The sequence below is a fragment of the Neopelma chrysocephalum genome, unplaced genomic scaffold (assembly GCF_003984885.1).
Source record: "Neopelma chrysocephalum unplaced genomic scaffold, ASM398488v2 Primary Assembly neopelma1_67, whole genome shotgun sequence".
Taxonomy (NCBI): Eukaryota; Metazoa; Chordata; class Aves; order Passeriformes; family Pipridae; genus Neopelma; species Neopelma chrysocephalum.
In genome coordinates, this window is record NW_020897726.1 from 5227377 (window position 1) to 5250480 (window position 23104).

Sequence of the window (23104 nt, forward strand, 5' to 3'; positions counted from 1 at the left end):
GAAGTAAAGAAATGATCATGGGAGGATGAATCTGGCCAGGAAGGAGGAATCAAGATTGTTGCCAATCTGTATTTTCTTTCTGTGATTCAACATACTGTGGGAGCTTCACTGCCTTTTGGTGAGGCAATCATAAAAGAACACCCAGTGCATCCTCTCTAATCTGCTGTCCATTGCCTAGGGAAGGAACATACTGTGATTTGCAATACACGGACCACATGGACAGAATGAAGACCTTGATGGAAGGGAATCTTCCTTCCTGATACAAACGAAACATATTTTGCAAATCTCCTTCTTCCAAAAGCGTTTTAAAGCCCCATACACTTAGCAGAAACAGATTTGTTCTTAAAGAAAGGCTTCTGTTAATTCCCGAGGCTTAATTTTCATAGTCAAAAAGTGTAAATAGCTCATTTATGTTACTGCTTACTTCTGCCCTCCCTGTTGTTCACATATCACTGCCTTTTCCTACTCATTTCTCCTCCCTTGATGTACTATTTCCTGACAAAATAGGGCAAAATAACCTGTTCCATGCCAAGCAACCCCTTTGGTGAGCATATTCTAGGTCTGCAATTTGTTCAGAAGTGGTGGATTGCTGAGTTCCTTTCAAGCAAGCTGCACGAAAATCTTCACAAATGAGCCTAGGCCATTAGTAACAAGAGCCCTAAGGGAGCCATTGTAGTGACTGAATGTATATTATGGATCTCTCTATGTAATTTAATTCTGGAACTGGAAATGTTAGGTAGCATACGAAGAGCTGCAGAACTGCCCCACCACCCCCGCCTCTCTTGCTCACACTCACGCACGGAAGGAAATCAATGGGAAAAAATGTCCTTGCAATACTGAATACGTATGCACACTGGCATTTATGAAAACTTGTGCTCCCAATCAGGATGAAGAACGTGGCTTAGAGGAAATTAGAACAACCTTACACTGGTGCACTCTCCCACCCTGCAATACAGGTCATGATTGACAGAGCCCTTGTAAACAGAGAAGTCAAGAAGGAGGAGGCTTTTCAAATTACATATAAGATGGTTGAGATGACATTTAAAATACCAATTTAAGCAAGAATACGTTTTCTGAATTATTTCCCTTCATAATGTGTCTTTGTACCTCTGCTGAATTTCCAGGACAGTCATTATAAACCTCATTCAATCAATCATTTAAGGAAATATGAGGAACTGAAATATTAAATATATATCATGGATTTGTATACATAACAACAGTTTTCTACAAAGTACTGAAATGCAAAACAAATTTACATTCATATGGGATTAAATATTTTCAGAATGTTTTCATATGTAAATATAACTTCCATATCAAGCCAAGTGCACAACTACAAGACAAAAGACAAAAAGTTATTCCATATAACTATAAAACTGATCTGCAGAACTTTTCAGTGCTGAAAATGAAAGCTTCCTAAATTATGAAATGATAGCAGAAGCAAAAAAAACTATAAGAACAAATGAGATTAATTCCAACAAACATGTCAGATATTCTGTGTGAGAAAGTTAATCTCTCCTGGACTGACAACAATTTTTGTTTGTGGTAATTACAGTCAGAGCTAATAAAAATAATTTTGATTTGTGGTAGAGATCAGTTACCTCTGAACAAAAAGAATCCTGCATCCATATTTGCATAGAACACAATGAATCGGTATCAAATTTGCAGGACATACGTTACAGCTTTCATAGCTTCAAAAGGTAATTTTTCTACTGGATGTGCAGAGATTTAGAATTCTAATGTATCTGTCTCAGAGTACAGGTTTCTCTTTACTTGTCCCACTGGACAAGCACTTGCTTGGGGGGTGCAGAGCAGAACTATAATAATATGGAAGAAAACAATTTTCTTTGGAATAAATTACATGTTATTAGGCCTACTTTTAAAAAATAATTGTGTTGAATACCCCTTGATAAAACAGCTAATGGAAGAATTTATTTCAAATTAGGAATCTGTTTCATGCTGAAAGACCATAGAAGCTATGGTCTTCAACATAGTGAGACTAAGAGAAGTCCCAATAAAACTTTTATTGCTCATGTCTTTCCCCTTGCAAAATTAATGTGTGTCATGAATGATGTCAGACAGTTCAGACTTAGGTACTTTGGTAATAAAATTATTTTAAGGAAAGAAAACATGTAAGCTCTGGTTGCAAAATTTGAATGCAGCCCGAAAGAACATCCTCAGAGCCACCACAGAGCTGGCTGGTCTTCACAACATTTGGTCTGGTCCCTCAATCCCCGTGATGTAATTTGGACTGTAAAATCCTCCAGAGTTTCTTTCCTGACCTTCTCTCTCTTATTCTTGATGCAGCTGGCATGTTCTGCCGCACAGCTGCCTTTGCTCTGATTCCCCATAGCAAGCTGACACTTGCACAGTGTAAAGAAAAGAGAGAAAAGTCACTGTAATGCGATGGGTCTGACAGTTTCAGAAGGAACAGCCAAAGAGCATGATTGGAGACGTTCTTGCCATCTACATCAGGCAAGAATTTTGGATGCAAAGGCAAGGGGCAGACAGAAGCTGTCAGCTTATGCAGAGACATTTGAGATTAGTAACTCATTTGCTTGCTGTTTTTAGTTTAAAAGCTCTTCATGTCAAGTTTTGACAGTACTTTTGAAAGTACTTCACAAATCACTTCTGTATCTCAGTCTTTTTATCCTCCTCACTGGAGAGAATGGAAAGATCTGATCCTTATAAAATAAAGACACCAGGCAATGTGATCCACTTAGGATATGCAAGAAGTAACTTCCCACTAAGACAAGGTTAGCAAAACTCTCTCATGGTTGGTTGAAAGGACCTTTCATTTTAGTATGTGACTGTTGACCAGGATCAAGGATGTTGTCTGGTATTAATTCTAATCACTAACAACAGACATAGAATAAACTGGATATATTATCATTAGTATCTGGAAATAACTACTTTTTACTTGTTGATATTCCAAGATTCATAAATTCAACCCTATTTAATTATATACATATCTAATTTATGTCTTCATTAAAGCACAATTATTGCAAGATTTGGAATAATGTATTAATAATAATAGCAGATTGTTATAATTATTAATTTTATTATTATTCTTTTTTTGGCTGTACTGTACATATTTTTCCTAAGGACTTCTACAGGTTACTTTATTGATTAGTATTTTAATATTAACTTTGTGGTCAGAGACCCAGATTAAGATCTGAGATTTCTCATGATAGAAATGCTATGATCATGTGTGAAAATGTAATTCTTTCCTCAAAGGGAATGGTGTACAGACATAGGTCAGTAAGGGAGAAAAGGATAATATTTATACAGTTTTTATGTGCATTTTTTTGAGATAATTGTATTTTTTAGATCATAAAGTAAATATCAACTCTTTACTCTGTTCCTCTGGACAATATTTATTTGCTGATTTTTCTTTTCTCATGGGTGTTTCCTTCAGGGATAAGTCATACTCTTTCCAAGTAACAGAAGAGCTTTTGCTTTATTTCTCATGCAATTTATCTAGTTACAACTTTCTAAGATACATTAATTTCTGAGAAAAATATCATTTGGTAAACTGAATTGGTCCTATAAACAGCAGATTGGAAAGTGTAGACATATTATAAACCAAGAATTCACATCTCTTTTCTTCCTCAGTTGCTTGGAAGCTGACTTTTTACATTTTGTTGCAGGTAAATGGGGGAACTAGAAATTTTAGAACATGCACCTTCTACTATCATTTATCTATTGAAAGAAAATTTGGGACAGGCAAGTGTATTTACCAGCTCAGAATTTCTCTGAGGCAGAGAATGATCAATTAGGGGTGCTGAAAAGAGGAGAAAGGTCTGAAAGTGGTAGCTCTGAGAAACTGCACTACAGCTGAAGGTGTGTATAACAAGACAGCTGATACAATAGTCAGGACTAGAAAAAGGGAGCACATGGCAAGTTTGGGCAACAGTGAAATCAGGAATGGGAATGAAATTCCATAGAAATTGATCCAACAAAAAAAAAATTCTCTATGTGTTAAACTGATAGAGTTGTGCAACTCCGTATACTTAGCAAAATATCAAGAAACAAGAAGAATGAAATCTAAAATATAAGGGTGATGGCAGAAAAGTATTGATGGTGTCATTCTAAATCTGACAGAAAGTAAACATTTGGACCAAGTCCTAAGTGAAAAGGGATTTGAAGCTGTGAAGAGGAAACTCCTCCCTATTTAAGCCTAATCTAGTCTGGACTTAGAAGAATCTTTCTAAACAAACAGAAGTATTTTGAAGATCATATTTAACTGTCCCCAAAGTGGGCCATATATTAACTTCCTATATCAAGAAGACATAAAAGGACATGAAGGTGTCATAAGGTTATATTTGTACTCTGTCAGGTTATTTTGTTTATTTCCCACTACAGTGAACTAGTGGAAATTACAGTAAAAATTGTCATCATTAGATTCTAGAACATTTCAAGCTACAGCATATCATCACAATACTTCACTTGTGTTCATCTCAAGAAAGGATTACCTATATGCTCACTCTTCACTATACTAAGAAACCAGATAACCTAAAAAGTCCTAAACTGTGTTCCTTTTAGACCATTTAACAAAAGCATCAGCTGTTGGATAAATACTATAACTTAATTTGCAGTTTTTTCTGCAGTTTTTTGTTGGTTTTTATTTTTTTTTTTAGTAGGAGAGAGAAAAGTTCTCTTTCCAGCCTTTTGTCCAAAACATCTTTACCCATTTTTTAAATTCTTAGAAAAAAATTTGTTTTATAAAAGCATAGATATAACCATACTGATTCAAAACAAAGGTTAGGATACTATTCTATACCTGACAGTAGCCAATTGCAAAGGAACATGAGCAGAAGTGAAGAAGCAGTGTGCATAGTTTATCTCTTCAGCTTCCAGAAATCAATGTTTCAGGAATTTCTGAATAGAGATCATAATGGTATTTTAGCCTGTGATAAGTATTTTTTATCTACTAACTTGTGTAACCATTCTTTGAATCCAACTAAATTTTATCAATGGGTTCCATAGCTTAACTACCTGACTTGGTTTGCTTTTAATCTACCAAGTCCATTTAATGCCCTCTATTTCTGGAGTTGGTCCTCTTCTTAATCTTCTCCTTGCTTCTCCTTATATTGCAACCTTTTTCATATTCCCCTCAACTGTCTGTTGTTCAAACTAAAAATGATAGATCAGTTAACCTCTCCTTTGATGAAGAGAGATTAAATCAAATCTCATCACTTGATTACCTTTGTTGACTTTCCTTTCACCTTTTTACAGTTCTACCACCTTTTTTTTAATTGGCAGAACCATATTTTCACTGTATTGAGAACATTTGAATGCTTATGAGACAGTTATTTTTTAATTTTGTTCTCTAATCTTTACCATAATATATTCTCCTTTTTTTAAGACTACTAATGAGCAGTGAGAGGAATACAAGGTATTTATTTGGTGTGTAAATCAGTAAGAGCAGTACATTGTGTAGGCAAAAATGGATTTCTTTTTCCATGTGCACTCCCCTTTTCTACAAATTTACATTAGTTTTTAAGTACAATTTTATTGCCTGATATTCTTCGCAGTAGAAGCTGTAAGAAGTTAAACCTCCTGTTTTTGTTTGAACAGATTGAAAAGCCAGTGGATGGAAATGAACAGAATCTTCATTACCTGTTCAGGGTTCTTGAACAAATATCTAAAGTTATAGTCATTAAATATATCTAGACTGACAGAACATATGATGTGAAAGATCCTTTTATATCTGGACCAGATCTTCTCTACATTTATCGGACCATCTCAAATAAAGTCTATGCTCAGACTTAGTCAACAGAGGATAACCCTTTTGTCTTTACATAATGAAATTAATAGTCACACCACTGGTATTTCCTGCCTCTTCTGTAATTTTTATCTAAGTGCTAGTCAGATGTATCCCCAGTCTATAATGACAGCAGCAGATAACATTTTTGAAAACCCAAGCCATAATGTGGCTGATACGTCTCTTTTCTAAAATCTGTCAACATTACCATTAATGACTTTCCCCACACACTTTTCTTGAATTCTCTGTGCCTTTTAGGCACAGATCTAAACAGATAAAGTTTGGTATTTTTTTTGCTAGACTTCATGGGAAGTTGGTCCCATTTTGTGCTCAGTATCTATCCAAAAAACAAAGCTGAAGTACTGAAATAAAACACAGAAGTTATTACAACCCTGTTTGGCCTAGTCCGAAACTAGAAGTAGTAGATACACTAAAAAAAAGAGAGCCTATTCTTCCAAAACATACCATATAATTTTTCATTTTCAAAGACCATATAATATCTCGATAATCCATTTGAATAAATATTACAATTTTTGATACTGAAAAATTAAAATGGCTGATTAATAATGCATTTGGAAATCAAAGAAAACCTTCTTAAATGACTGGAACACTTTTAAAAGGCTCAATTGTTGTTAAAGCCACAGACTGGTGAGTGGGATGATATGGAGCGGGAAGATCATGGAAAGAGATTCTACTTTCATAGCTTCATGCATGCAAAAATGTATTAATAAGCAACACGCCGTCCTCCAAAGATGCAAGAAGATGCACTCTAATTGTTCCAGGGGATCCATCTCGTTTCATGAGATTCCATTTCATTCATCCTGGTATATATTGGTTCATACTATTTTGTGCTGTTTATTTTTAAATGTTATCTGTGAAATATGGTATTTGAACCGATATAAAAGCTGTAGAAATCATGGAACTTTAAATGATTTTGAATCAGGCCTTTATATTTTAATAAGAAAATCAGATATTTGAACATGACAACACTAAGTGAAGATGAGGCTGACTCACATCATCCTGCAGTACTCCAGTTCTTCCAGTCAGATTTGACATATGGGTAAACAGGAGAGCAACAGAGAATACAAAAGATGATAGAAAAATTGCAATATTTACAAACTTAAGTCATGAGTACTGTATATTTTTATATACATAAGGAATAGCTACTGAACTAATGCCAGAAATGGCTTCAACCCAAGACTACTGAAAAAAATTATTGTATTAAGGAACATATGATTGGCACTCATTTTTTAAAATCAAATTCTTGTTGGTGCCTTTTTGTTAGCATCACTGCCTCTGGTTGATCTGAAATAAGGCAACAACCTAAAAATACCATTCTTTCATTTTATTTCCAAGCAATTTGTTTCTAATTGCTCAAACTTCCACACTGTAGCTCTGCTAGATTTTTCCATAGGTTTCTTAATCTCAGAAGAGTTTCTTAATTCTTGTCTAATCTTGCTTACAGGTCTCCCAGGTGCTGTTGCCTTATTTATCTTCCTTTTCACTGAAGCAGTGCAACCAGGAACTGTCACACCCCCCAATAAATCTAGCCTTAATTGTTAAATGCTAAAAACACTGGAACATAACTTCTTGCCTAGAAAGATTCTTGGCCCTTTCCTTTTCATTTTTTCTTCTCCCTGCTCCTCTTTCCACTAACTTCTCTCCCTTTGGAAAAGTTACTGACAAGAATCTCTAGAAAACATTATGAAGACAAGCAACATGTCATTTCTCCCTCAAAACCCACAGAACTCTCAAAAAGTTTGCAATGAAGTTTAAACCTACTTATGCCTGTAATTAGAAATTAGGGATTAATAAGGATTGGCATGAATATTTCTTAAAGAATCTGTAATTATAGCTGCACAAATGAACACAGGAAAAATACAAAGGAACTATGATGCCACTCAGACCTCTCCTTTCTTATGAAATTAATGAAACGTTTCCAATTTCATTTGCTGAGGCTGATCAGAAAAGTATTCTGCTGGAAAGAAACCAAGTGATGGCAAATATGCAGGATTTCTAATACAATATTTGCATTTTAACAGTGACACATTTTTCATTCCGATTGTATGCATTTTTTTTTCTTTTTTATACAGTTTGGGTCAAAAAGATATGTTATTAAACAAAAAAAAAGACCAAAATGTATGAATAATAGCTACATAATCAATGCAATTCATTAAGTGAATTCATTAAGGACAGAGCAACCCTGAGCCTGTGATATAGATAAAGAGAACTATATATATATATATATATGAGAAATAAATATTTTTATTTTTTAGTTCTGGATATAGCTTTATATTCATTATCTTCCATGAGATTTCTATCTGATGTTGATTCAGCTACAGCTGTTTGAACTCACACATTTACTACACGATATCCGGGCAATAAACTTCAATGTGAATACAAACGATCCTTTATATTCCCAACTCCCAACTCTCCATTGACTGCAAGGATAAGATGCCAATGAGGATTAGCAATAATAAATAGAATTTTTCCTTACAGAAAAAAAAAGGAAGGATAAACTAGGCAAAGGTACTCACATTATTTGCTATAAGCCTCACTCTTTCTCAGTGGGTAAATATGGTTACAGCCTGAGAACTGCAGTCATGATCAGGCCTAATCTTTCAGACTGAGTGACTCCAGCTGGCTGCACGCATGCAATCCTTTGGAGTAGAAATCAGTGTGAACCATTGAGTCCTATGCCTGGTTTCCTGACCTGGAGAGACAGGTGATTTGCATCAGCTTAGAGAAAACATGACAGCTAACATGTAGATGATGTGGAAACCTGAGTATTTGCTTGAACAATGATCTCAATACAGTCAACTGAAGACTACCAACATAGTCTTCAATCACCAAATTTTGTAAAAAGTAAAAATACCCATCTTAAGTCATGTTGAAAACCCACCCAAGCCTTTTACAGAACAAGAAGAATCTAAAAACCCTGTCCCCCAAAAAACCTCAAAACCTAATAATCCTGGGAATAATTCCTTTTGGTCATTGGATGCTTTCATATTTATATTATGTTTTAAAACCACAAAACGGGGTATGCCGGGACGTGAAGTATATTGTTATAGAAAAAATACAGGTACCTCATCTGAAAAACAGGGTTTTAAATAAATTTAACTAGGTGGCTCAAGATAATTTAGGGGCTGTATATCTGGCAACAACCAACTGTAAACATACATTATATGACCTTTAAAGAAGGCTCTAATATCCTTTAGAGTACTATTGTCTATACGGGTACAGATACACTTGGGCAGTTTTTGAGAGAATATTTTCCTGATTTTCTATATTACAGTAAATGACAATTTTATCACTGATGACAGCAGGTATTCAAACAGGTTCATACCGAAGAGAGAGAGAGAGAATGACATGCGCTTTAAGAAGCCTCAGCATCGCATCTGTAGTAGTTTATATGACATTATATAACCTCTGTATTTTTACTGATTAAATGAAAATAACTATAGTTTAAAATAAATGAACATACATTCTATTTTATATGTACTACATAATGAATACCTTTAAAAATTATTACAATCTTCTATAGTACCTTTAAAAGACTGACATTTTCAGATTTTGTTTTGTTTTGTAAGCTCATTTTTATATATATTAATAAAAAAGAATTGCGGTTGGAAAATACAACTTGAAATCACTGGAATATTTGAGTAGTGATAAAAATTTCCTACTGGGTACCCAAACACCTATGCTGCTTACTGCATATCATTGAAATTAATAATATAATGGCTTATAGTTAATAAAATATTGATGTTGTTAAGAGATAAATTACTGCCAAAAGATAAATGATTTGTCTTGTAAACATAGTTTGTAAACATAGCAAAATCCTATTCAGTGCCAAAAGATTTCTGCCTTATTATATTTTCCCCTTCAGGAAAACTTTAAATGTGTTTTCAGCTATTCCTGCATGTGTTTTTTAAAATAACATCATCACTTTTATTATTTCTATAGTGCCAGAAGGAATTACTTCTTATTTTGATTGCATGTATTTATTAAACCAACTTTTTTTAATATGATTTTGAGAGTTATCTTCTTGATAGCATAGCACGATCTTTAACCAAAGTTACACAGGCAGCCTCCTTATGTATATTACATCCTTTCTGCCTTCCTCTTTAGTTTTTTATTCTTTGCTTCCTTTACATTTCTTCAGCTCTACTAATACAGCCCCCAAATATGTATTTTGTGGCTCAAGTTTATGTCATCTCACCAGTCCAGACATACTGACATATAAAATATAGGTAGATATATATTTCTATGTTTTCTTGTAATTCTTCCTTCTTCCATTTCTCTTTTGCACTCTGAAGATGTCAGCCTCTGTATTCCTCACATCTTCTCACATCCTCATAAGGGGCTTTTTTCACCATTTCCATAATATTAAGATATGACTCATGACTCAACTGTTTGCTAAAGAGCAGAACGTTTTACTTGGAGAATGGCAGGTTGCGAGAAGCACCTTTCTCTTTCTAAGCACATAAGCACACAGTTGTGGGGCTGACCCACTGGTAATACATGCCAAACACAGATATCTAAATCCACACGTATCACAAATACATACGTGTTTAGACACACACAAGATAGATAAATATAGATATCTACAAAACCAATATTTATGATATCCTGTTGTCTAATTTTAATTTGATTTTTATCTGATTTTAAACTGATTTATATTGATGCCATATGGATATACACTTGATAAATAAAGAAACTGAAGAATAATGAGTGACAACAAAACTACAGAAAATCAGAAAAAAACAAAAAAATACAATATTTAGTCATAAAATAGTGAATCGACCAGAGCTTGTCCATATTCACTTAAGAAATCCTGTAACATGATATGTCGAAAGCTCATTGAAATGAAAAGGTCTCTGTGAGGGCTTACCAGTCCATCTGTGCGCTCTACAGGACCCGATCGATAGGTAATGAATGCTTACAAAGTGACACTATTAGAAAGGAAGTGTTTGTACTAATGAAGAAAAGAGGGGACTTAGGGAATGGAGTCCTCATACCATTACTGCATATCAGCTTAAAATTCTTAAAGGAACTGAGTCTTGGACTGCACTATTACTGTGTGGGGAATATTAGATACGAAAGTGGAAGAATAAGTTAATAAGTGTTAAAGAAGAAACTTAACTGCATATTCATTCTGGAGTTCATTCCTATGCTATCACATTAAGAGAGATTTTTGCTATTAACAGCTTTTCTTATTTTTGAAATAGCAACCTTTTTTTTTGCAGTATAGCACTGGAGACTTTATTCTAGTGTGAGGTCTGATTAGGTTTGAGACTATACGTGCATACAATAAAAAGGACAGGTCTGTGTGGAAAACATAAACCTTAGTAAACTAAACCCAATAAAAAGTGCTTCAACAGGGTAAGTGCTATGGCAGTCATCTGGGGCTGTTACCTAGAAAGCAATATAACTGATTTTACTCACTTGAAGTTGTTATATATTTACTCCATCAAAGCAAATTGACAAAGCTCCCTTACTGGAAAACTGTGGTGAATAGCAGCATTATCTAGTAGCTGTTCTATGGTGAAGTTGCTGAGGAGACCCAGAGAAAAATGTGTGTTTCCACTCTAACTCTGTAATGCTTATGGAAAAAAAGCAAACAAGAACCCTTGAATAGAGGCCCTGTATGATTAATAAACACATCCACTGATTCGAATGGACATCTGGGTTTGCAACTCACTCCCAGGCTTGGGGTTGCACTTCATTCCTTAGTTCATCTGCACTTTCTTCCCCATGGAACCTGACTGTAGGGAACCTATATGTCCTGATGATTCAAATTTGCATTCTAGTATTTCAACATCCATAGGAAAAGGTTTCATGCTCATAGCTGGAGGTGATTTTCACCTGGATAAACTAATCCACACAAAATACTTTTTAGAGCATTGACTAGAAACATTCAGTGACTTTTTCAGGCAGAACTGGCACATATTTTTGGCAATTTATTTTAGCTCAGTCATGCGTATTTGACTTCATTCTTAGAAGAATGTTAGTTGTTTTTATGGGGGGAGTTGATTTTTTTGCTTGTAATTAGCAGGTGATGATGTCAGGTCAAAAAGTTAGTATCGTGTAAATGATTTTCAACATGAACGCCAGACTCAGTAGAGTTCCTGGAAGTTAAGTTTCTTCAGCTCTCATGCTCAAAACATTCCTGTTGAAGGTGGCTTACAATTTTGCTCCTACTAAGAAAATGACCTTGGTTAACAATCTCTGCAATTTTCTTATCCTGGTCATTTGACATTTGCTTTTTGTATGTGGTTAAAACTGTAGACTCAGAGAAGAATTGACATCAGTTCCAAAATCCTATTTTTCTCTACAGGAAATCTTGTACAAAGTTCTCATGTTCAAACTGGGTAAAAGCACTGTCATTTAAGTAATGGGCAGTACATTTCTTTTAGTGGAAAATACTTTGGGTGCCTATTGCCTTGGGAAACAAGCAGAGAAGCCACAACTGAGAACCAGACTTTACTGCTGTGAGGAAGAATATGTTTTGTGCTTTCCTTTTTTCTTTCTCAAGGCTATTAGGGGGATGAAATTTTTAGCAAATAATGGACACCAGCCTTAATAAGAGTTATGTGATTTTATTGCAAGCCTCTTTACCTCAGTAAAGATGTGAAAAACAAAAGTTAACAATCAGGTTCTCCATTAGTCCTTGAAAACAATGCTAGAAATATAAGCAGATGAAAAAAAAACCCTTAAAACCAAAAGGCCTTTTGGTGGCAGAAAATATAAATAACATATAAAGATATATATAAAAATATAAAATAACAGATACGTTCATTAAAGAGTGAACTGATTAGCAAATATTAGTGCTTCTTTTTGTATTTTCTAAGATGCAAAACATGCATTGATTTTTTTATGGACTCTGTAGAAATAGGAGGATCTGAAGTCAGAGGATTTCTGAAACTGCTGTATGAATCACGTGTAAAATCACATCAAGAGACACTAAAGGTAAAAATCTTATATGCTTCTATATTCTCAGCCAGAACTTAACTGCTTATCTCAACATAACTTAATGTGTACAGTTACCTAATTTAAAGAATGCAAGACAGACTTATAGAAGTTGATTCTGATTTTATATTTTATTATATCAGGGAGAGAATATGTATTTTTGCTTAAACTAGCCAAAAAGGAAAATTGTTTGTTAAGGAGTGCCTCTGCTTTGTCTCCACTGAATTTTGCACTGTAGCAGTGAGTTACTCAAGCTATCTGGATTATATATGCTTCAGGTAAACTCTTGGCTTTGTAAAATAATCTACAGATAGTTTACAGAATTTTACCATATTGTATATCTTGAATCAAACAACATAGATAGTAGACAAAAATTTATGGCTGATTTTCTATGCAGTTTTCAGTAAGTTTTTTGTAGTTTGTAAGGCAAAAAACCCCAACCTCTCACTCTGAGTGACATAAAAAATAAGAATTACAGTATTAACTGGTACATATTGTTTTACAGTTTAACAGTAGTAATTAGTCATAGTGGTTTATTCATTTATTTGTACAAACTTTCAATGCACTCTTCAAATGTGAATGGTGTGGCTCATCAGTTTATTTGCATTGTATTCACTCTTTCTGACAACTGCAGATGTTTTGTTATTTTCTGATTGGGACTGTATAAATTTGCAAACATAAAACCCACTGAGTTTTTCAAACTGTTTATTGGTAAGCTATCAAATGTACAAATTTCTAGCTTTGCAGTTCAGTTTGTAACAGGTTAAACAAATCTGAGCCATTTGCTTTTGTGAGATCTACCCTCACGTGAGCAAAACTCCTGTTAAGTCAGTCAGCTTCAACATAAAATTACCTGGGAGGATAAAACTTGGGCGTTGTGCTTGTAGATAAGGCTGTGAGAATATTCCTGTTTGTTTTATGTGCTCTGATGAGCCTCATTTAAGACACAAGAACAATCTGTGACTTTCAGACTGGGCTGCTGTTGTTCTGGATGAAAAGTGGCATCTCTGGGCTTTTTATAACTCTCTGTTGGTCATACTTAAACCTGGTGCATATCTGTTAGTTATGGTGGTATGTTTTGCTACATTGATATTCTCCCACTCACACATAATTTTTATTACTAGCTAACCTTACTCTCACTCAAACCAGCAATGAGCAAAAATTCATTACCCATCCGTTCACTACCTATCTCTGTCTTGTTAGTGATAGTGGTCTGCAGTTAAAAGCCCTTTTAAAATTAATTTCTTTATCTCAGATATAATGCATTTTGATACACTGTAAAAAGAAGTTGTTTTTTTTTTTTTTTTAATTCTTGAGATATTGCTTGATATTATTAGGGCAATATTTTACGGTACCATCATATGCTCTTTCAATTCAACTAACGACTGATTTTTAAAAGTAGACTTTACTGCTCAACCTGTTGCTTTATCTTTGTAAAACAACATAAAACATCCTTAGTTGTAGTATTTTGATATTTTGACACCAAACATGGATGAGGTAGCCAACAAATTAAGGAGGAAAAAATAAAAATACCAAACAAACCAAACAACCCCAAAATTAAATTCTTTCTTCAGTTAAGTTGTGACCTTCGCAGACTTAAAAAAGGAAGTTGTTTGAGCCAACTTGTCCTTGTTCAGCATTCAGATGTGACTCTACAACACTAATTTGAAAAGGCATTTGGAGTCAAATGCGTGACTGTGATATATCCAGAATGTTTTTTTCCTGAATGATACGCAAACCTCACTTCACAAAGAGGGCCACATAGAAAAATATAGTGATTAAAAGCGTTACAGATGTGGAATTTCCTTCTGAGAGGACTGAATATTTAACACAAAGAACGATAGTGCTTGATGAAATACTCAGTTCCTTTGTATCTTTACTCATTCACGTGGCATAAAATTAAGAACAAAAGGCACTTCTTGATTAATGACCTCTGCTAATCATTCTAGTAGAATACACAGAGACATTTTTTATTTGATTCCACTACCAAATTAAGTTTGTGTTAATCATAAATGTCACTTGCACAAAAATTACACATAAATATTCAGAGTGATCTATATTTTATCAGTTATAACAGAATGCTTGGCAGCCAGCATAGGTTTGAACAAGTGAATAAGTTATTAAACATTTTAAACAAATGTGATGCATCAAATCTAAATTAGAGGAGTTCAAAGAAACTTAATAGTGTCTTGATTACACAGGTGCCTGAGCTGAAAACAGATTTACCATGTATGAAAAAAAGGAATTAGAACCTAACATGCCATGGAATTTTATTTCCTTACTTTTCTTTCAATCTCTTTGATAAAGGCTTGAAAATTCTTTTGGTAAATACCACAAAAGCAATTTCTGAGAGTCTTTTCCTTAAAGTTGAATTTGTATTGGTTTTCTTCATGCCTCCTCTTTTTGCATTGCTCCAAATTACCAGTTTTTCAATCCTATTTATGACCATACAAGTTCATAGAAAAAAACTCCTGAGAAATTCTCTTAATGAGGTCTATATTTTTTTTTAATTATACTTTTCAGTATTCGCACAAAAGCTGCTTTCATGTTAATTTATCAAACCACAAGGTGAACAATGGAAGGAGTGGTTTTTCATATTCTGACTCCCATGGGGTAAGGTCTTCTTTTCATAGCATTATTGTTTGCAGATTCCCAACAAGGCTTTGTGGATATCTGTTGTTAACTAGCGTGAATAGGGGCTACAAACCTTGATGTTTTCTCAGTTATCTAAGCAAAATCCAAAAAATGGTCATGCATAAATTGATAGGAATTGAGTGTGGAAGTGTAAAATGAAAACAGGAGTACCTCAACCCTGAGCTCTTAGCAGTTAAGATCAATACAGAAACAGGTCTTCAACTGTGTATAGAATGAATGATCAGGTATTTAACCTTGACTTGAAATACTATCTCTTTAAACCTGAGAGGCTTTGTATCTGAGAGAGATACTATATATCACTTCTGTGTGTGTGTGTGTGTATATATATATATATATAAAGCATGTGTGTGTGTACATATATATATATATATAAAGCATGTATATTTAGTAAACTACACTGGATAGTGGATATCAGGGTCTTGTTGAGTGAAGGAACGATACTAAGGTTTACAAAAAATGTGGGTGGACGAATTTTTTATGTTCAGATATATCATCACACATGGTTACAACTTTTCTTCAATTCTCAGTTAATTTCTCTAAGATTAATATTGACCCCATTCCTGGGGTTTAACTATTTACTGGCGTTTATACCCCAAAGCATAGTTTTGAGCTATAAGCTACTCCCAGGCATTCATTAATCTTCTGGGAGTGCCTCAATGTGTGTTGTTTAATTAACATTAGATTAAATATTAGTTAAATATGAGTTAGTTTAAAGATATTTCAATATCAGAATTGAGTAACACTTTCTCCTTTCACTTTCTGATGTCAGGTACATTTATGGTTTTGTAAAAATGAAGGTCTACAAGCTGTAACATAGTCTGAGTCTCATAGATTGATAAGCACTTGCTTCATATTTGCATTGAGTCAATGTATTTCCCCTGCTGGGCCAAATGTTGGAGTGAGGAATTAGGTTCTAAAAGCACAAAGGTTCTTCAGACCTGCAGCTAACAAGAAATAGAATTATGAGACTCAACATCACTGCTCTTATGCACATCCCTTTAGTATGAGTTCAAGGAGGTCCGTATATTTCTTATCAGTTAAGGCAAATTCAGTAACAATCTCACATCTGACTATAACTCATACTTAAAATTCAGGTGTAAGCAGTGCAAAAGAACATGTGGGATGCTGGTTAGTTTTGATGCCTATGGATTTTTTTGATTTTTAGCTTTTTCTAGGTTTTAGAAGTAGCTGTATTATATTCCTTACACTTAGCACAGTAGTTTACACATTTGCCCAACCCTGTTTCTCCATTCCATATCAATCTCTCAAAATTCCGTTAGCATGTTTAGACTTCCGTCAAGGTAGGCCTTCATTCTGTTTGAGAACATTTGCACCCTGGCTTGAACAACAAGATGTCCCACAGACAAAGCGACCTTCAAACCCAGAACTTTGGAGGAACTCCAGGAATGGACATGCTGTGATGAAGAGGAAGATCTTGAAGAGGGGGCCCCAGAGACCCCTGCCTCAATTTCCAGAGGGGTGTGCCGAGGGGAGAATCTGGGGGGTGGATATATCTGGGATTGGTTGGAATAATACCATAAATTGTGGAACCCCATGGACATGGGAGACGCTTCATGTGTATTCCTGTGGGCCTCAGGCCTGAGATTAAAGACCTACTCTCTTTATCTTATCTTATACCCTAAGTTGGCCCTGAGTCTTTTTTTCTGCAGTCTCTTAAGGCAACAGTTTTCAGCTCTGAAACTGAATGAATTTGAATTTTACTGTTCAATTCCTTTGTCAAATCTGGTTAAATCTGTTGGTGAACCTCACTCATCTCTAACATCCGGTTTTAAATCTCCTACTTTAAGAAAAGATGTTCACTCACAAACTAAATGAAAAATTTACTGCTTCCTTCCTTGGATATTAAAATTTCTTACAGAAAGTGAATGTATGAATACTTAAACTTTCACTTGTGGCTAATTGAACCTACAATTCAGCCAAGAGCATGAGATAACATTGAGTATACTGACTGGGAAGGATATTAGGGGAATACTGTTATTTAAAAACTGATCTAGACAGATTTTTTCAGTTTAACTCCTTCTGGATCGTGCTCAGCTTTGCACTGTTATTTGATAACCTAAACATATGAATTCATTCTTCATCCTGTTAATGTGGTTTTGATTGCAAAATACCTTGGGATAGCATGGATTGTCAGTAATAGTGTGGCAGATACTCACCAAAACAGAAAAACCCCCACCATCTGTTGCTGCTTTCTAAAGCAACCTGTGAGATAAGGCAGAAAAATCAATACAGGGGAATACTGAAGAGGTAGTAGCCCATAAAATACTTGACAGTTTAACTATTATCAATGCATTGTAGGCAGCATTGTAAATTTAATTCTTAAAGAAGAGATTGAAGAGAAGATCATTAACTGGCCTTTTAAATACAGAGGGAGGGACAACATGAAAGAAATAATATTTGACTAAATTAATAGAAGAACTATAATAATTGCCTGTAATATCGTTTATTTATTGCAGTGTTTGTTCAGTTCTAATGTTAATGTAAATTCGGGGTGTCCATGAAGGAAATCTGTGAGCCAACAGAAAGGTTTCTTAGTCTCTTCATACTCATTAGTATGGTACATGGGTCACGGTTCGTTATGTACATTGGAAGAACATAATCAATGTTGCTCCTGTCAACAGACCTTGAAAACTGTCTCGATAAGGGTGCAGATAATAAAAAGTAATAATAGCAGAGACATTATTAAAATAGTAATCCATCCATATTTCCCTTCATTTATCAGATTATGATAATGAAATTAAATTCCAAGTATTTATCTTCCTCATCTACTTATCTTGAAAACTTGAAAATGGCTTGTTTGTTTGTTGTTTAGTCCATAAAATTTTATCTCTACCACAAACTTTTCTTCATTTAAAAAAGGACATTTTAGTGATCATTAAGGTAAAATTTATCTGAAAGAATATTTTCTTTTAGTTCAGACCAAAACCAGAATTAAGCATCTATGAATAACAGAAGAAATGTAAACTTTTACATGGGCAGTTCTGGGTTCTTTTCTCATATTTGTATATCACTATAAATAATTCCTCAAAGACTTACTATTATAAAGGCCCAATCCACAGAAGACAGTTTTCTACGTGTTCTGTAGTGAACATATGTATCCTTTTGCAGAACATTTTTTTTGTAAATATTTCTCCTGCATTTGCAGACCAGACATATCAATAAATAGTCATTCTGAACTATTGCACTAAACTCTGAATATTTTACATGCAAAAGCTTTGTTCTTAGAAGAATGCACAAGTAGTTAATAAAATCATCTGTAGGGATTTTTTACCAAAATTATTAATGTGAACTAAAAAAGTAGGAATACAAAAACTGGGGTAGAGTCTCAAATAAAGACAAGCACCTAAGGGTCCTCTTCTTTTCTCATGTAAGCTTTATATTTCACTGGAACTATACCTGACTGATTTAGCTGTGAAAAAAGAAAAAAAGAAAACCAATAGCGTATCCAATGGACTGCAGTAGGAATATTGTATTTCAGCACTTTAGTGCTGCATTTGTGTTACCTGATACATCTAAATTATTAGTTTGAAACAATCAAAATACTTTTCCATTCAAGTGATTTTGAGTTCTGATTTATGTTGGAAGTCATATTAGGTTCAAACAGAGAAATACTGAAAAACATGCTTTGTCCTAGCTGAACACTATGAAGTGTCCTTATATGTGAATTCTGAGAAACATTTACCTTAGGTTTCAATAGAATTATTATATTCAAAGTTAAAAGATTAAGAAGAAGGCATATTGGGAGAATAAAGCCAAAGAATATATATTCCCAGACTTCAGCTGAAAGCAAGATTCCCTACCATTCCCAGTCAGGGTAGATTTCATTCCAGTGCAGTCTCCAGGCAGCACAAACCCTCCTCTAGATGCATGTACACATATTTTAGCAGAATAAAGAACAAAACAAGAGCAAGCAAGCCAGTGGATACATAATCCTGAAATAAATTAATATGATACAGAAGAAATAACGTAGCTTTTCCTCACTTCATAAACTGATGATCTTCATTGTTTTCCAATCTTTTATGCAATACATTATATGGATGTCACTTACACAAATCTTGTGGAGTTAATCTGTATAGAGTTATAAGTAAGCTTTTCTGGCCCTCAGGCACCTAAGTCTTGACAGTCTCCTGCTGTTTGCTATCAGTGTTCAATCTGCATTACTTCTGTAGTCCATAAGAACCTTTTAGTATTCAGTATTGTGCCTTTTTATTCTATCTTCAAAGGTTTCTCATTTAATTTTATGTAGTTAGGCTGTACTGTAAATGGTTGATATTATAACTTTCCTTGTTTCAGCCTTTTTTTCGTTTTTAATAGAGCTTCACCCACCAGCAACACTGTAGCTAATATGTGTTAATATTTCCATATTGAGCTCATATACTCAGTATTTTTAATGCAAAAATATCAGGGTTGAAAGCTGACATTGAAGATGAGTCAATAGGTAAGAAAAAGCCGATGGTTTCTCTGAAAATACATTACATCCAGTGCCACTCTGCAGGCTGATACATATTAGTTTTCTGAGTGCCTTTTTTGCTGAAGTGCATCTGGGAAAGGTTACATCCAAATTATCACTTGAGCTTTATGAATACTGCAGGCCCTCTTTTATTTTTATTCTTTTTCATTGCACTGAACTTCTAAATTATATTTAATATTTCTATATTTTATGCATATATTTTGTTTTCTAAGTGGAATGAAAAATGATCAGCCATACTGATGATAAATATATAATTTAGAATATTAACCAGTTTTATATATCAAGGAAATCTTAGAATTAGGCATTTTGCTTGTATATGACACACATATAGATGCAAAGATGCTGGTCTCCATTAAAGAAATAGCATTTATCAAAGGTACCTTAGTAACATAAATTAATTTTTTTTATTAGAGAAAAATACTGTGGAATCTCAGAATTCATGTTGATAGCATTTATCAATATTATCTCCAGGGGTGTATTTTTTTCATAGCTGATTATTTCAGTAAATACTCAAAGTAATTTCAGCAACTTGATCCAGTAGATTATTAGGAAGTCTTTCTGAATGAATACTTGGTCTTAGTGTTGGGATTTTTTAAGAATACGACAAACTGTTTTTCTGTTTTAACTAAGTTCATCATACGGGCAGTTACATCGAGAATCAACTCAAATCTTTGCAAGTCTTCTTTCAGAAAACAAATCAATCCCAAAATGCTTTTCAGTAAAAGCTAAGGTGTTCCAGGGCTTCAGGTCCAGCTTGCAGGAAGCAGAAGCTCTTGTGTCCTTTTCAGTGGAGAGCAAAATTTTTGACATGTAAAGTGTAGTCTCAGTTTTACCAATTTAACTGTAAGACAAATTCTACAGGCGCAGTCTGATGGACTATGTCAAAGTCAGTTTCAATTCACATTGCCATAAAACAAAGGGAAAGTTTAGTAAGGCAAATTATTGACAGCTTTACAAAGAGCTGCATAAGAAAAATATTATTAAAAGCATGCACATGATCATTATTCTGGGATATAAATGAATTATCACCTCATCTTAATTTTATGATGTCAGTGAATATCCAAATGCATCAAATGGATTCTCAAATTTACAAGGTACCAATCAATCATTTTAAGATAGATTGGAATAGAGAACTATTAAGAACAAAATTTCAAATTTAGTTTTTGATAATCTCAGATTGATGTTGAATGAATTCTTTCAACAGTGAGGCAGAATTGTAGGTCAAGTAATGAAATCAGAAAAGACTATTACACAATTGCTAGTGTTTTCTTAAACTTATTTGTAAAAAATTGCTAAGAATGAAAGAAAGAAAATTAGGCAGTGCCAAATTTTCAGTGATATTTGTGCAAAATAGTGGAATTGAGCTGCCAGTTATTGACAATGTGTCCTGTTCTTCAAACCATAATATTTTGCAAACCTTTTCATTTTTGGTGACTACCTAGTAGCAATTGCACCTCACTGAAAGAAACTGTTTTTGATTAGAACTCTGGATATATTGGGAATTCTAATAGATTTTATTTCTTTTTCAAGTTATATTCAGTTTAAGGTTTTCCTGGTTTAACTGTTTAATTGTACTTCAAAAAAACTGAAATAGTGATCTAATTTTAAAACAATATAATGAAAAAGAGGATGAATTTCATTTAAATTTATTGAATTGAAACATTTTTAGACTTATTTATTTTTTTTAATTTGGTTTAACCTGGGGAACTCACTGCAATTATTTTATTCTTTTAATTTCCTCCAATGAATTTTTGATAAAGAAACTATTAACCTAATATGGGGGAGGAGGGAGGGGAAGGAAAGGAAGTATCTGTACTATAAACCAAATACAAATGGAATGATCAGCCATGGTTTAGAATTAATTTTTTTCTGAAATATCAGACAATAAACTTTGACATTAGTGAATTAATATTTCCACCCATATGTTTCTCTCCAACAACATTCTGGTATGCTGGCATTCACAGCCTATTCTGTTTATGATGTGATCACAGTCTGAGCAAATATGTTTCCTTCAAAGTACCACTGCCTGGATTCCTTCCAGGTTCAGTGATTTCAGTAGAGAAGCAGACTCTACAGGGATCCTGAGTAGGGCTGCAGCTAAGTGCCAAGCCTTTGCCCAAAGGATAGTGAAGCGTTATTTTGATCCAATTTCTGCATGAACATGGAAGAAATTGGACGTGTGATTGACTTAGTGGGTTTCCTGTCATCCACCGTGGGATTCTCCTTCATGTTGTTTCCTAAATCTTTGATGCAAATAGCATAGGACCGACTTCAATCTGTGGTTTTGCAGATGGATTTTGAAACTTGACTTCTAATGTCAAAATGAAGCTGCGTTGCATGAAAAGATGAGTTCATTTCACATACACGTCTTTATTTTGAGAAAGTGAAATGTTTAATTTGTACAAATAGCAATTTGGACTGCTTCTTCATGTGCTTTTGAAGGCATTTTTGTTGAAATTTTTTTCAGCTACTGATAAAAAGTGTTTAAAACAAGGGTGAGTCAAAGGGTCACGTCTAAAAGGGCAAGGTAATGCTAAAAGCCTTTTGGGAACCTAAACATATGACAGCTCTGAAAGCAAAAGCAAAACTGCCAATATTATCTGGGGAGTCAGCCAAGAAGCCAGATGCTACCAGAAAAAATATCCTCTGCTGCTTGGCATTTTGGGATCTCACGGATGCCGCTGAAAGACAAAAAGGATCCAGTGCACATTACAGAACAATATGGTAGACTTCAAATGCCCCCACTGTTCTCGAGAACAACTTCATACTGAAGAGCTGTGGTGTTAAAAAACTCTCACAAGAATCATACCTGTTAGAAGATGGAAAGGATATGAAAAATAAAAACAATTTTCCAGTTCATCTTCTTTGTTATATTAGGGAAACAGAGAACATCAGGTGTAGCTCAGGATCCTGATGTGGGGAATGAGCTAAGCTAAAAGCAGAACTTCGTTAAATCCAGCCTCCAATACTAACTTTTAAATCAGATTGGTCCTGTATGCATCAGATCAGTTTTAAAGATGAAGAATTACATAGCAAAAGGTCCTGCATATAAAAAAAATTAAATAAATTTTATTTACCTTTTATTTGGTTCTGAGAAATAAGACCTGCAATAGATATTCTTTTCATCAAAGATTCATACAATTGACCTTGATTTGTGTTAATATGTTTCTTCAAGTTCTTCCCCCTTTAAGGCTTAATTGCAATAATACGTGTGTTCTGCTTAA